The 17,394-nt window shown below is 39.5% G+C and overlaps 1 protein-coding gene across 2 annotated transcripts in view; it reads right to left on the reverse strand.

Annotated features, from left to right (window-relative positions):
- The window catches only part of RBMS1 (RNA binding motif single stranded interacting protein 1), a 139,925-nt gene that overhangs the window by 89,965 nt on the left and 32,566 nt on the right, over nt 1-17,394 (reverse strand). The gene's annotated exons all lie outside the window — the stretch shown is intronic.

The raw sequence follows: 17,394 nt of genomic DNA on the forward strand, positions 1-17,394 counted from the left end.
CGGGGCGCGCCCAGCGGGGTCCCGACCCCCGAGCGGCCCGAGCGGGACACCCCGCGGAGCCCCGGCTGCAGCGGGGACAGCCGCACTCGGTGCACCCCCCAGCTGCGGGGCTAACCGCTCCGAGGCGACAAACACTGCGCCCTTTAACTCTCCTAAGTTTTTCTTGACTAGGGATGGGGAGGGGGGAGGAACATCCGGTCACAGCCCTCTCCGGTGCCTCAAGGCAGCATTTGGGAAGTGAAGGGAAATTCTTCAGTTTCCTCACGAAATTCAGGCCTACGAAACGTTACAGTTCTTAGGCTCCAAGACAGGGACATACGGAGGCAAGGAGTTCCCAACTTCACTCCTGGTACTCTACACTGTTTACATTACTATATTTACATTACCCACTGATGCTGACAATGTAGTTTCTAAGAAAGTCCACAGCTATAGCTCTGTCAGGCAACTGACTGATCAGCGACACTGTAGAAGAGCTTCTGCCACGGACATGCATCATCAGGCACCTTTTGGTTTCTCTTCCTCTTTCTGACAATACGGTGGCCCCGATCCCATACACCCCAACATGGCCATAGGAAACAGCTGGGAAGAAACAGAAAATTGCCAGGTAGTTCATTACTGAAAAGCCAAATAACATCTGAAAATGCTAGTACTTACAAAAATATATAATCTTGAATTACTGACTTCCCTAGAAATAATCTCTAAGTATTTTGGTATCCTAATATATTTCTACTACAGATCAGAGCCCATCTGAATACAGCAAACAATAGGAAAGCATCAACACTTGGCAGAACTACATTCTGCATAACTTTCCTTTTTTTCCTCTTTCAAGTCCTAAAATGGATCTCATTCCATTTGGCCTCAATTTGATAACACAAGTTTAAGGTGTACTAGTACTGGATGAAAAGCACTGCAGCCACATGGTGATCGCTGGCACTGGAAATTATTTGATAGAATAAGTTTGTACCAGCAGACTTTATGTCAGGTCAGGTACTGTCTGTCTGTACTACCCTAACTTCATGTTGGATCACGGAACAGTCGTATTCCCACTGCTGGCATAAAGCTAATGCCAGAGGCTTAATGCTAGGATAAATTCAGACTCCCTAGCCTGGTTAAGGCCTCATGCCTGCTTCACAACAACATTAGTTGGCATCAATACTGAAAAAGCAACAGTTAAGCAACTGATTCTGGGTGAAACTGTTGTGTTTTTCTTTTCTCTGATCATTTCGATTTTTTTCCAGATCATTTCCTTTGTTAGGTTCAGCATGCAGCTGTGCTGCTGCTTGTGCCAGTGTAATGGAGGAGGTAGCAGTGAGCAAAAATAGGCAGGGGCAAGAGGGTGGATAGGAGTGCTTGTTTTGGCAGCAGTACTGGATTATATTGGCTTAATATGTTCATGTACCTGTGGCCTAATTTGACAGAAATGTAGCTGTGTGCTCATGCCTTCCTGAGATGTGCCACACACAGCAGTCGATCTGTGCTCTGATCTGACTTATTTCAGAACCCTTGGCCACATATGTCACAATCAGACTCAGTGTTGGAGAATTGTCTTAAAGCAGTACAAACTGGAACAGTGACAGGCTACTTCTCCTGCTCAGATTTCTATTCCCAACTAAAAAACAAAAAAAAAATTTTCTGGACAGTGTTGCAGTCACCACAAAGGGGTGACAAAGCCTAGGTCTGCTCCACCTACGGGAGGGCTTTGTTAGCTGGAGATGTGTATAGTGACCACACCTTCCGCTCGCAGGGAAAAGCTTTTCAAAAGCCATCAATCTTCCCTTGCTTCCTTCCCTCTGCTCTTCCTGCCCCACCCCCCAGGGAAGATCTGGAGAGATGTAAACACTATATGCTCGATTTGGTCTCAGTCACTGTCACACCAGGGAAGGCTCTCAAGAATATTTCAAAGCAGTATCTGAAATGCTGCTGTCTTGCTCGCTCTGCTGTCACATGTCCCAAGGCTTCCTGTGATTTGGACACAATTTCCCTCTCTTAGATTCAGTATGTGGCCCATTTCTCTCAGTTACTAGTACTCTCTTTCCTAACATATTAGGAAAACACATAACAACAAATATGATCATGTAAACATCTACTAGATCACAATCTAACAGTATCTGATTATTTATTTTTGTTAAGGAAAAACTCATTACAGAATTTTCTGGGAAGAAAACTTGATATAATTTCCTAAGTGCTAATGTGCCTATCAACATTATCTGTTGTTTTTAAAAGGCTTGATTAATCTGTCTTCATTTTGGTCTCAAACAGGAAAATAGCTGCCTTCCAATAGATTTGACAATGTTATCAAGAACACAGAGCCAGACTCCTTACAGCAGTGTGTCTGGAGAGAAAGGGACAGCCGAGCTAAATTGAAACAAGCAAGTTTCTGACTGGACATCAGGACAGACAGACATTGCTCTGAGAGGCTGTGCACTCTCCATTCTTGAGCATTTCCAAGACCAGAATACATACAGCCCAAAGCAACCTGACCTGATCGTTTTGCTGATGCTGAGGTTGTACAAGAGATCCCCCGGGGTCCCTTCCAATCTGAAGCTATGCTCATATGGAAAAGCTGCTTTGCTCCTTCTCCCGAACATAGGCAAAATTATTTCTCTGTAAAACCCTGTACTTGAGATTATGTTTATAAAGCTCAAGGTAAGTGCCTGGACTTTTCAGTCCTTGTGCAGTGATACATCAGTTCAAGTACTGACAACGGTTTTCTGACATATTTTCTGAGATGCAAGAAGCATGCCTTGTTTGCAAAGAACAGTCTCAGTCTTACTGACTTAGTAATGCCAAAACTGAGATGACTAATCTGTAAAATGTATGCAAATATGATCATAAAAATCATATTTTGAAGGACTTTGTTATTAACTGTATACAACAGGTGTGAGCAGACTTGCAGGTAGCCAGGCATATTGCTGCTTGCAGTTATAAATGAGCAATTCCTTATGATCCTGAGGGGAAAAGGTGACCACAGGGTTTAAGAGTGCCCCCTTTCTAAGTCATTCAGAGCTTCTTTAAATTACCCAGAGTTGCTTATTCAGGAAAAAAGGGAAAACTTACGAGGAACTTTGGTGCATTTCGGAAATACAATGTAGCAATTTACATGGAGAGTTTTGTTTGTTTGCTTGTAGGTTTGCAGAGAGATGGTTATAAATACAGAAAGAAAGACTTGTCTGGGAACCTGGAGACAACTGAAAGTACTCAAGAATCTTTCCAGTAATGCTTATCAATCTTAACAAACAGTAGACTGGCAAAACTAAGCCATTATTTTAAAAACAGTTCTACGCATTTAAGCTGCTACTGTTCTAAATCAAATTCATGGCTTCCCTTATTTATCTCAAAATTCAACCAAAGTAGCTATTTCCCCTGAGGGCATTCAGTGCCTCTGCAGGGCAGATGGTCTCTCGGCCCTGGATCTGCTTTAAATGGGAAACTTACAGTCTACTGCAGACCCCTGTGAGTCCAGACTGGATCTCCTGAATTTCCTTACAACTCTGCTCTCCTGACCACTTCAGGGCCTTCTGACGACCCACTAGTGGAAAAGTGACTGTGGGCACCTCATTTCCCCACCTTGAGGGTACTGAGGAAATTGTTGCCACACCATTCAGTTCCCTGAGCATCCATCCTCTCATCACACATGGTCATATGGAGAAAGATAAAAACCAGAGTAGGCAGGAAGCTGAGCCACAACAATGCAAAAATACTTTTAAATACCCTATGCAAGCCAAGGAAACAGAATGCAGGGCTGAACTTTGAGAGATATTAAGCATTTCCTGTAAAGTGTTAATAAAGGGATACATGAAGCTGAGTAGCACACAGAAGCCGATTTTTAAATTTTGGCTTTAATTTACCTATTAGAACTTAAAGCATGAAAAGAATTTCTAACAACCAAAGGAACAGAGTAAACTTCATTACATGGGAAGCTCCTTCAGAGATAAGTTATCTCATAATTAATTGTTTTTATTTAAGTATTCCCAGTATGCAGGTAATGAAAGAAATCTGTATCTAGCTAAGGGAGGATGAGAAGTCAGTAGAAATGGGACATAGTAATGTTGTGAACATGCCAAACACTTCATATATAAAATCTTCTGTAAATTTTCTTTTTTATTAGAAAACTAAAATTATTATGAAACAATGACTTCTGCAGAAGTATATGATCTACTAAGAGTGAGGCATTGCATACACAATGAGAACTGTTGTTTAAGAATGCAGTCTTCAAAATACTCACATGAATATATTCAACAATAAGAAAAAAATCCCCATGATGATCTGAAAAGGGAAAACAAATAATCTTTTCCAGCTGTATCATTTCAAATACTGGTACCAAAATACCAAATTACTTATACTCTATGCTAGAATACAAAAAAAAAAAAAAAGAGTCATATTATTGCTCATTATAAAATATGTGTGCACAATCACTGTAACATTTTCTTTTTAATCTGAACGCATCAGATCATTCTCTCTGGGAGTCCTCGAACCTGTCTCTGATTTTCCCATCACCTATACTGCAGAGGTTTTTCCCTTAGCTCCAACAGCTCACTGGAAAAAAGAGCAGTCCTGTGCTCCCTGCAGTGCTCACAGAATGCATCTGCTGTAGCCACTGGGGTTGTACCTCCAGTGACATACTTTTACTCCTATTCATTTTGGCTTGCTGTTCATTCCTTCCATGCTTCCTTAAATGTTCTTGGAAAGACACTAAATATAAATTGCACAATTATACATAATTGTTGCCATTCCTTCACTGATGACTAGTATTAAGAATATGAACATAGCGAGCAAAACAATCTCCTGCTAATGCCATGCCAGCATTTTATATTATGGAAAGCACTATTTATTATTTGAAAGACACAACAAGATACTTCTTTATAGAAGCATTTCCACTGTCAAACAAATGCCCTTCCTAAATATACCCTGTATATTCTGGGAAGCACAAGTATGAAACATAATTACTGTAAAGGATTACTATGTAAGAGAAATTTAAGGAGGCTGCTCATAACCAGTAATGAAAACAAGACAAAATCCAATCCTCATTTGTGGAATGAACTGAAATGACTCTTAAAGATGTCATTTCTGCCATTAGCCTGATAATGTTGCCAGACACTTGTTTGAAACTATAAAGTAGTCAAAGTGTGTAAACAGCTGCCGAATATATTATAGAATAAAATAATAAATTCTGTCCAAAATGACAAAGCATATTGCTTTTTCTGCTTAGTTATTAACTATGTAGAAAGTTCATCAACCTTACATTGGATAATATTTATTTTTAAAAGAGACTACTAAGAATAGCTTACAGTTTTGACATGCTTTTTTGACAGTGCATTTTTATGTTTTGTGCAGAATAAATTTATGGAACAATAGAAGAAGAAAGCAAAAATATTTGCTAAGTATTTTCTAGGAAACAATGACTTCATGCAGCTATTTGATTTTTATATATTTACTTATTTACATTTTAATACAGATATTAATAAAAGAAGCAAAATCTGGAAATACAGAAATTTTTTCTTAAACTTCACTTTGTGAGGTTCTAAAGCAGGTCATATGTTCTGGTTTTTAACCAGAAAAAATGCTTTTTCTAGCCACAGTACATTCAATTTTGGTGTGCTGTGTTTTCTTGGATGACATTATTCACCATATTGACCAGGCTTGAATGGTCAATAGGCACTATTTGCATTGTAAGCAAATTTGGTACTAATGCAATGAGGAGCAGGCAGGAATCATAACACACATGGAAAAAAAGGAACAGGACAGAGAAAGTCATGTATGATATGACACATCAAGAAGATGGAATTGTAATCACTAGTGCAAAATCAGGCTCATACACTCAAGCATGGGCTTGAAGAATACCCGAGGAAAAGCCAGAGCAGGTCCTGTTCTGCAAAGCTCTGCTGCAGGCAGCAGCCTCACCAGCAGCAGTGATGAGCCAGACTGGGGATTGTGTACAGTAGCTGCATACATGTGGGTACCTTGGAACAAAACCACAAAACACCATTCTTTCCGAAGTTGTTGTCCTAAAATGACTCTTCTCGGCTTTTTTTCCCTGTCCTGAAATGAAGTCCTGCCGTGTTTGTTTGACAAGTACTAGTAGCCAAGTGAAGAACTGACAGCTCTACCCACTGACAAGCACTGTGCAAATTTTTCCTGTCCTCACACATTTCCCTGTCAATTAACCTCATTTCTGACCTGCAAATGTCTTTACAGTGCTCCAACTCTCCTGAGTACACCATCAACACTGTACCAGCTCTCTGGGGTCCCTTTACATGATCTCGGCTGGAGTGTGAGAAACTAATTTACATATAGATTCCAAAGGGGCATATAAATTTTGTCTGTTTCAAAATTACAGCCTTTACCCTCTGTGTTTGTTTTATAATCACCTATAAACACAAAGATGGTTGTTTATAATGCACAATCTGATTTTAATGACCTAATTTAGAGTACAAAGTGAAGAAACAAAGTAATGTGTCAGAAGTTAAGCAAATGTTCAATAATGACCCTTAATCTTATCTCATTTTCAATATCTTTAAAATAAAAATATCCACATAAAACTCAATATAATAGTTCCTGAAGTACCTGGAATAGCTTACATTTCTGAGAGGCATTATGTATTTCAGTCTGCCAAAGAAGCTGTAAATTGTATTTTTCCTCTAAAAGTACATGCTCTACCCTTCTGAATTTTGAAATTGTGTACTTGCTACATCTGCAGCACCTCCACAATATCAACGTAGCACAGAAAAAAATGATCAACAGATACATCTTAAAACAAGAAAATTCTTCCTCCCATTTAAGTTCAGTGCTCATAAAGATCATCTGGCTCATGGTCATGGCAATGAGAGACGTCCACCATCAAGGCACTCAGCACTGGCATTGGAAGGTTCCTCACAGCCCAGTAACCTGCAGAGCCCACCCTCAGAGGTGAAACAAGGGGGCAGCTCCTGCTGATGCAGCCCTTCCCCTAAGGGCTATAGGATCCTGAAGGCGTAGGGTGTGGCTGATGTACCACAGACAGGTGAAAAGCAGGAGCTGAACCCCAAATCCCCACACTGTCTATCCATCAGCTGCAAACAGTGGGCTTCTGCCACTTCTGCTCTGATCTAAACTAGCAACCAACTACATTGCTACCCCAAGTCTGTGTCTTCACTGCCAGCATTTGAGTTTCTGTAATTTAAATTCAGATATGATCTGAATATTTATGTTCGGTAATCAGTAAATTAATCAAGATGGCTAGGACAATTTATTTCAGGGAGTAACTCATAGACTTATTTACTGATGTTCCATACTAAGTGTCATGGGTTGGCAGCAGCACAAATCATGGTGGGAAAATATTTTATTGCATCATAATTAAGTTTTAAATTTATTTAGGTAAATAGATTCTTAGAGTTGTTTTCAACACATTCTCTTGAGTTGGATTCAAAGTATTTATCAGATACTGCACAACCATATTTCAAAGGTCTGCTCACGAATATCAATACACATAAATCAAAGATAAAACCTGAAATGAAATCCTGGTCTAATCAATAGATTTACCAGCAAGTCCCAGATTTCACCCAGAATGAAAGCACTTACACTGTGCTTCTGTGATTTACTGAGTTATTCCTCAATATAATTAATGCTTAGAGATGCTGAAAAGGAAGAAAGCTTCTATTCCTTTCCCCCCTCCTGCTCTAGCTTCATGGTTATGAGTCCTTTGCTTAATCCACTCTTCCTTTTGCTTACTGATTCAAGTCACTAACCCAGCAGCTTTTCTTTCTGCCATGGCAGGGAGTTGAGTTGGGTCACTGAGGTGTCTAACAAGACCATCACAAGTTAAGCGGCAGGAGCACACAGCTGGGGGAAGAGAAAGTGTGTGTCCCTCCTGGGAGCAGGCTGGGTGGCTTCTCTCAGTCTAGGCCTCCCTCATGGAATTTTTCTTGAAATATTTTCAACCAAATGACAATCATTTCTTTTAACAATGCATTTTCAGTCATATTCCAGAAAAGTGAAGTTATTGCAACAACCAGACCCAGACGTGTTATGCAGATGCACTGCAAGAGAGGTGGGTGAGAGAGTTCAGATAACACAAGAATTAGGCTGAACTTTCGCCCCTAGTTCCAGGGTTCTTTGAAGTTCTTCACTGCCTTGGCAACTCCTCCCCCTATCTTCCACTATTGCAGCTTCTGTCAGAGGCTCTGCATAGTCAGGATTTTCTCCATTCTGGGATGTTCAAAAAGAATTTTGTACTAAGCTCCCCAGGGGCCAGATCTTCACAATGTCTCCGTGCTTGCAAGTACAGCTTGCTACACTCATTTCTCAGAAGAGCAAAACTCCCAGCTGTGTTTGCTGAATGGGGCTCTAAGACAAAAATTACTTCAGCAAATGGCTACAGGAACTTTCTATGAGTACTTACTAGGAGGAAATAAGATGATCTTCCTCTAGCAGGACTTAAATTTGGATAATTTTCTCAATAGTATTTTAACATGAATCTGTGAATATATGCTCATGCATACACACCACGCTTTTGCTATTTATCCATCAAAACCACAGGTAAACAACTGCCCACTTCAGGATCTGGTCCATTTGTCTCCTAATATAATCCATAAGTACGTAATAAAGACAACTGGGCACTATCATAATATTGCTTTTGACCCTAAGACACAATTTACCATTCACTAGTCTAAAGATCATTGAGAAGTTTTCATGTAAATGTTTGTTTACATAATCTGTTTACAGCCAGAGCTTTGTTGTATTTTTCAAATTTATCTGTTAGATATAGTATTCAACCCAATTAGCTGAACTCCAGTCCAAAATACTATCTGACTATATTTGGTGAAGTACACAAAAATGTGTTTGGACAAACAGAATGCTTTTGGAGACCCACAGATACCACTGCTCCAAAACATGGGTTTAGGTACTCGAGAAGCAAGGAAAGGGTAATGAGTTGGAAAGGCAAACATGCCTGCTTCTTATACCTTCATTGTAATCAGTTACTCTACAGCAGACAGTCTCATTACTATAAATTGCAACTAGAGGCACTTTTGCCTTGCAAAGGAATTCATAAAAACATGTCAGATCATGTCAGCTGAGATGTTATATAAATCACATTCTGCACTAAGTGAAAAAATACATTTTGCATCCAAGGAATTTTAGATTGTTTTCTGAATAGAGCCCACTGTTTCACAACTCAAGAAGAATTTTCATCAGAATTACAGACATCACTTAAAAGACATGAAAGTTGAAATCTAAATATGCCTAAATGCTTCCATTTTAATCCCCTTGTTCATTATATTTCCACTAAAGTTGCTACTTCATTCTGCAGAAGGGTTGTTCCCAACAGTGCCTCAGACCGTGTAAGCACACCATTAACTTCTGTGCATGCATGTATGGAAATGACATTACCCAGAGAAAAAGGAGTGCTCTGAAATCAACTACAAATGTAACGACAGGAGGTATGAGTAAAGAAAAATCCTTATATTTTAATACCAACTTCAACTGCTCCTGCCACCAGTAACTAACTCCTAACTTTTTCTGACACTATGAGGTCTCTGACTTTTTAAAATCTGATTCAGTATTTGGTAACTTGAGATAGAATAAACCTTTTTTTCCTAGCGACAACATACAATATGACAGTTCATGGGTGTAAATCATGTAGGCATATGATTTTGCAGGATCTAAGCCAGAGTGAAAAAAGGACAAGATAGCTGCATTAATCCCTTGGTGACTATATTCAGTGGGCTAAGCCCTAGTTTCACCAGCAGATTTGGCCAGATTTTTCTTTCTTCATTCTCACAGAATGAAAAAGAAAAATAGGAGAAGCTGAGTCTTTGAGATAAAAATGACTTCAACTGCAAAATAAAGCCCAGTTTGCATCTTTGTTAAGAAAACAAAAAAAAACCCAATAATGACATATTTTGTACCAAAATATGTAATTATATATTTTGTATCAAAATATGTAATACCTGGCCACAAATCAGCCTAAGCAGCATCACAAATAACAACTCATGTTGCGGTTTCCTTGCTGTAGTTTTTACTAATGTCTTTGTAAGATACAGAAACAATCTGTTTATTTCCACTGAAAAAATCAGGTTAGGCCTTTAAAATGTCACCACTGTAGACGACCTTTAATTTTTTAACAAAACAAAAGGCAGTCTTAAATTAACTAAAAGGTTAATTCTAGAATGTATTACCATAACATTGCCATTTAAAATTGTGCATCCTCTTATAATCTATACTTCAGATTCTTCAAGTACAGTTGGTTTAAGTACTTAAAATTGTCTAAATACTGATTTCCTACTATGTTTGGCTGATAAAATTCAAGTTGAATCAAAACTTTGCTAGAACTCCTTTGTTCAAATGCTAAACCAGCCAGGCAACGTGCCTGTCATTAACCACAGCTACTTCTTGACTGGCACTGTCGATTGCCTGCTAGGCAGCTCATCCTACAATGGAAAATTATTTTATGGTATCTACCTACAGATCTCAGTTTGTGCTGGACTACTCCTCTGTCTTGCTTCTTTCATGAACTGTAAACTATGAAGAAAAATTTACTGTACCACTGCAATTATTTGGTAGCTGATCAAACCAATAAACACTGTTTGGCAGAATGGGGACTTGGGACTACTTGAACAGAGGTGAGCTCCTTTTCTTCACTAAGATTTCATTTGTAGCAGACCTGATTCCTGATTTAAGAGATGTCTCTCCCTGCCATAGCATTCCCTCTCCGCATCCATGCCAGTCACTTGTTCCACCCTTCAAAGCAGACATTGCCACACTCCTTAGCGGGACTGAATCAACTGCTTTATGTGGGTGTGCTATGAAGTGGAAAATAAAACTGATACAGTTTAAATCTGTAGATATTCATATATATGTTTTTCTAATGTTCTGATGCAGAGAGCTGCTGTAACACACCAGGATGGCTAGAGCCGGGAAAAGAGGCAGAACTTCTAAATCCCACCCAACTGCCGAGGGAACAGCAACATCAAGATGCAGTCTGACTGCAGAGCCCTGACCAGCCTCAAAACTGAAAGCAAGCAGTTACTCGTGGGTTTACGTAGCTGCACATAAAATGTTCTCATTTTCAGAGACATTTGCAAACACCGAATGTCCTTGGTTTTGTCTTCGAATCTAAAAGAAACTTGCAAACAAAATAATCTCTGTTTAAAACCATACTTCAGTGAAAGACACTGTGGTACACTACATGCTTTGAAACAAACTAATCAGCCTCCACAAAGAGAAGGAAAATGGTGTGATTTATCAATCTGAATATCAGTGGTTTAAAAAACAATGTGGAGATATTGCATGTTTAACAAAAAGCTTAGGTTCACAAATTTCCTCACGTGCAGGACAAATCTTTCTTCAACAGCTGAAATCATGGTTACAGTAACTTCCTATTCAGTAATTTCCTTAATTAAACCATTGAACTTTAATGTGAAATGCAGCCATTACAAAACCAGAAAGGAATCTGAACAATAACAATCCAGTCAAATGGGCAGTGCAATAAGCAACAGCAATGTCAAGAACACTGGCTGGCACATTTTGGTTGGAATCAATGATGCTGTAATTCCCCGAGATGTTAAATGAAGATCAAGTAAACTCTGTGCTGGATCAAAGCTGCACGAGCTTCATGATACGATGCAGTGAAAATCTGGCACAAATGGGCTCTCCTTGGTAAAGGTGGCTTAAAATATAAACTGCATGTCATCTGTTTCCCAAGTTTTTGAAAGGTGACAACTTTAGCCCAGCAATAGCTGTGCCTCAAACATCTGTCCTGCTCTGAAACAGATAATCCAAATGGACGCATTTTTTAGCCCCTTTTTGCCTCCCTTCTACTCCAACCTAGCAGTCCCCAATGGTACCCAAAAGGCCAATGCTCTCATTTTAAGCAGGCTCTTTCCTGTGGGCAGTCACTATATTCGCACCGCCTGTCTTTGTCTCCCACAAATAGTCCAAATGCCCAGATAGCCAAAAGGCAACACCTGGCAGGATGCTGGTCACCCCTGCTCTACCCAGGGCTGTGCCTGCTGCATCAGCGACACTGAGTGTGTTCCTTGAACAGTGCCAGGAACCCCACCTGGCTGCAGCGCTGGGACACTGCTGGCATTCAGCAAACAGGGCACCAGCACAGGAAGCTGAGAGGAGTTCCAGGCAGGCTCCAGGTACCACTCTGCCTCCACAGTGTAAGCCCTGCACTGTGCACCCTGCCTCAGCAGCAGCAGTGCAGCTGGTGTGTGCTTCTACACGACCTGGGCCACATCAGCATAGCCACGCAGTCCCACCAGGCACCCATCTGGTCACAGTGTTAGGTTTTGATAGAATTGGATACTCTTAGCTCTTCCTGCTGCCCAGACACAGTAATAACTTTGTGGGTCTCTAGTTACACAGCCAGCTCACACCCCGGGTAGGTGCGAGGGGTCACGGAGTCACTGCAGGGAGGGACATAATCTGTTTTCCAGGATGGTTTAGGTCTTGGGGCATAGTGCCTTCCTGAAGATGCAAGGCCATGAGCCAATCTAAACAGACAGAACCTTAGTTTCTGAGACATCAATAGGTCATTAAAAAGTAAGAAGGAAAAAAGAGTTTACAGAACAAATGCTATCAAAATTCTAGTGCCTACTATCTAGAATATAGATATTCTTAGAGAAAACCTGCTATTTGTTCAGAATGGTTTTGACTGGTGCAATCAAAAATTTTGCAAAATAATTGTAAATACATATATACTGCCTTTTTCCTTTTTTTTTTCTTACATTTTTTACACCCCTTAACTCAAAAGTGAAATGCATGTTAGATATGTGGAACTGACTGTCCCAATGGATCCATGTCTACCATACTTGGATTACCTTAAAACTTTAAATTGGGCTAAAGAAACAATTGGTTTTAATTGACAAGTGTTTTTGCAGAGATTGATGTTGAGTGAAATAAGCACGCTAAAAACTTGTAATTATTCCAGGTATCACCATACTTCCAAGAATACTTAGTTAAAAACCAAACAGACAAGACCTCAGTTAAAAGATTATTTTTAAGAAACTGATTTGTTCAGGCTGTGGAATAAGACACAATGGTGTTCTCTTCTCTGCCTCACACAGGACTCTTCTAAATGTTTCTCCTAGATAATTTTGTTCTTAATTGGGAAAACAAAAATCCATAAGGATAAAAATCAAAAAATCCCTTAATTATGCATTTTAAAGAGCATGTTGTCTGCAGTCTGATCCAGCCTGCAGACAGTGGGATTTTTTTTCCATGTAATGGAATGATGGGTATCATGTTGCTAACTTCAATGCTGCAATCTGATTTGCGCAGGCCAGCCCAAGTGGAGAGCTACTGAAATCAGCTGGATTCTTTTACGGTACAAGATAAGAGAGTACAGATAATGCTGAAGACTGAGGGCTAGGCCTAGAGCCTGCTGATTTCTCTGACTGGCTGCACTAACATTCCAGCAGAGCCTCCGTGGCTCTGCCAGCAGAGCTCTGCAGGGCCCAGCCTTCACCTTACACTGGGAATGCCCTGCGGCTGAGTGCTCTGGATAAACAGAAATCTTGTTTTCACAGGTGTCAATCCAAAGTGACTTTTTGGTCCAGTTTACAAAACCCAGCGGGGAATGAATCCCGGATTTCTCTGGTGCTAGGTGCTCGTAAAACACTGCAAGTCTCAATGAGCTAGTAATTAAGTAATAATACCCATCATAAAATTGCAAAATTCCTATATAGTAGATAAGACCATAATCCTGCTGGGTGATATAAAGATAACCAACTGCTTTTTCCTTGAAATTAAACATAAATGTGATGGTGCATTCTAACATGCTATTCTTAATACTGCTTTTACTTTACAAACTGTTAAAGAGAAATATTTTTCAGTAATTGTTTAAGAAAATCAGTACTTGTATAATAACCTGGTCAAACAGACTCACACACAGAGATACAGAGGCTTTGTTTGTAGTGAAGATACTTTATTAAAGGGAAAATAAATCTGCTTCTGGGATGGATCTCCAAATTGAAGGGGTTTTTCAGGTGATGGAAGTGAGTATTGTCCTGGGTCTCCAGCCTGATTACTTCCTGCAGGGACGGTTTTGTCATTGTGCCACCACCACTCCCCTGTGACTTCTAAACAACCCAGGGTCACTGTGTCCTCTCTTTAATTAGTATCTCACTGCTGGAGGGAGGGGAGAATGTCAAGGAAAAAAAAAGAATGAGAAGACACTGTAAACAAAGGTCCTCAGGGGCATCTTAACAATTTGGACCAAGAATGAAAAAAATGCTCTTTTGTTGGCGGCAAAACGAAAAAAAATGGTTGGGGTGGTCCAAATTTTAATTTTAGTTACATGAATTTGGATAAAATAAAGAGCAACCATGCTAAGAAAAAAATTAATTCTGTTCCCAAGAGGGCTTTATCATCCAGCAGATGAGGATGCATTTCTACATTTTACAAGAAATCCAACTCAAATATGGTGTTCCAACCATACGGCAACCAAAGCCCTAAGGAACAGCCTCTGGTTCCTTAAGCATTATGACTGAACTCAGTTGGGGTGATAGCAATTATTTTTATTTGCATTAAAATTAAACTTCCAATGGGTATTTTTGTACAAATATTTGGACTGCAATTTATACCTATATTTTTCACAGAAGAATTCAGATAATCCAACAATAAGGTGAAATAGCATATTAAAAAGTAACAGAACCCCACCACATTCACACTTGAAAAGATTTTACAATATTTTGTAAACTACTCTTTTTCCTGCTGTATCCTGGTAAATCAGGAAGTGAAAATTGATTTTAAAGCAAAACTCTGCTGACAGGAGGGTTTCTCTTTAAAGCTGACAGCATGAGAAGTTAAACGGCATTTTGTCAGTCACTTGGCTATTGTAACACATAGGAGGTGGCCTTCCCCCTCCTGGAATTTCCTGCTCCAAGGAAGGCCCTCAGGTTACTCATGCCATGAGTAAAGGGAAAGGGAAGAGAAACCACACATGCTTCTAAAGAAAACCATACATGCGAGAAGCTGCAGAAGAAACAAACATTTGGAATACCCCATGGAAACAGGAGCCCGAAATTCAACCTGGAGCCAGCACTCAGACCCCATTCTAGTGCCTGCTGCCTTGAGCACTCAGGAATGGATCTCTTTCAATTTCTGCTATCAATATGGCCACAGATTTATATAAAATAATGCAATAATGATACTAAGGAAGAAGAGGAACTCTGTAGCCTGTGGCTATGGCATTCATCCCAAATATAAGAAAACCACACTTGAATCTTTTCCCTTATATTCTGTTTCCAAACTACTGATGAAGAAACACACACAGAGTATGTTTTGGTCCTTAGGTACCCACAGAATTAGGCACCAGTTAGGGCAGGGTTTTACTGGAGTGTCCCAATGACAGACTCAGCTGCTCAGCCCCTATAAGGATTCAAACATTCCATTCCTCTAATTAAAAACATTTGAGCAATTTGGGTTTGGTGACTTGTCTTTTTGGTCTTGTTTTAAGGCCCTGGATCATGAAGTCTCATGAACAATACACTTGTGTCAACAACTCTAACACATTGCTTCAGTTCGTGGATGCTTTTGGTTCTGTTTTGCCTCTTTAAGTTCCTGTGCCTTGAGCAGGGCAGTCTCCAAAAAGCTGGGTTCAGTCTCAAGGGCCTAAGTCTGGCTGTGAGCTGAGCATTATTCCACAGTTTCAGTCTATACCACAAGAGTGACACTCACCAATACGCAGGTAGTTCAGATTCCACCTTTGAATCACAGCATAAATATATAAAGAATCTCATATTTCATCTTCAACGCATTAAAAATACGAAATATCTCCCATCTCTTCTGTGTAACACTGCAGTATTAAACTGAAGAACAGTCTGATTTTGTCTTTTTTTTTTTTTTTTTTTTTTTTTTTTTTTTTTTTTTTTATACAGAATGAGATGTAGCTTTCTCTATTTTGATCAGTCTCATGACTTTCATGACCTGATTTATAGTGCCAAATACTTAGGGCAGGTAACAGTGCCATTTTATGTGCCCTAACTCTTCTCCTACCTCACACAACCACAGCAGAAAATTCTTTTTAAAACATAAAACAAGCAAACCCACCAAATCCTCTGTGTGAGGGGAAATAAAAAGCACATTTGAATCGTATGAATTTTAGCTTTAAAAACATTGACATTGATTAAAGATTTCCATAGCGTACAATTTACAAGAAATTACCTCAGCAGGGTGAAAGGATTCAGTTTCATAATCACAAAGTTCCCTAACTCCATGGTATTATATTCCAAGCAAGCTTGTATATTAAGTTTAATTTCACTTTTTTCAGGAAGTGATTTTACTCAAGATTGAATACAGCTGTTAGCAGAGCACACTGTTCCAAAAATGCTTCAATGCAAACTGAAAAGAGATGTTTCTGTAGGTGAGGACTTGCAGCCAAGTTCCATTTTCAGCAAACACTACTGAAAAAATACAGTCTTCAAATATTTAAATACTAGAGAATGGGAGAGGTCTGTGGAACACGTTTGATGACTTAAATTAATTGCTCCATCTTCTTTGACAACACAAAGCTAGAAGACTCCCTGCTTTTACAGAAAGAAACATGACGGTAGATATACCTCTTTTTATTTTGTGCCAAGCATTAGTATCAAACCCTCAGTTTTTGGGGGGTGGGGGGGATTTAGTTTCATTTACTATTTCATCTTGATTCTGTTCTTTTAATATACACAGAAATGTATGCTGGCATACAGAACAGGGCCTCTGCAGAGGAAATGCTGCCAGCTAAAAACACAGGATGTAATCGAGACCACAAGAGACATATACTCAGTTATAAATGTAACTATGCTGGAGGTATGGGAAGGAAAAGAAACCCTCTTATTTTTGGCTGCCTGTTTTAATTGTTTCAGTGATATTTTCCCACTCTCATTTTGTGCCAGTATAATAAGAAAAATAATCAAATTTAATTACTTTTGCATCTAAGATAACTGCTGGATTCAATATTCAGCAGCCCAGCCGACCATTTCTCCTTGCAGGAACTCCCCGGGTGTTTTACACACATCTCGGATGACAAGCACACACTCTCCGTGCAATGCGAACTTGAGCAGGGCACTATCTGGTCAAATAAGCACCAAACGCATAATTAAAAGCAATATTAACATAGCCTCAAAAAAAAAAATGTACTAAGGAAACTAAAATTTAAGACTGGTATAAATGCTCAGTAGTAATCCATTTTCATCTCTGACTTGCCTGCTTTGAGACAAGAGAACGGGGAAGTAAAACAGACTAAAAAAAAAAAAGTGAGGAAAGTGAAAAAAAAAATCTTGCCTTTTCTACAACAAAATATTTCCTCTGAAGCAATCGAGAGTAAATGAAGTCTCTAAAACGCTTCCCATTTTAATAATAAACGGGTTTCATTACAATAGGACTCAAGACTTTTAAAATCTGTAGTGAAGAGGCAGCCTCGGCCTC

The sequence above is a fragment of the Geospiza fortis genome, unplaced genomic scaffold (assembly GCF_000277835.1).
Source record: "Geospiza fortis unplaced genomic scaffold, GeoFor_1.0 scaffold112, whole genome shotgun sequence".
Lineage (NCBI taxonomy): Eukaryota > Metazoa > Chordata > Aves > Passeriformes > Thraupidae > Geospiza > Geospiza fortis.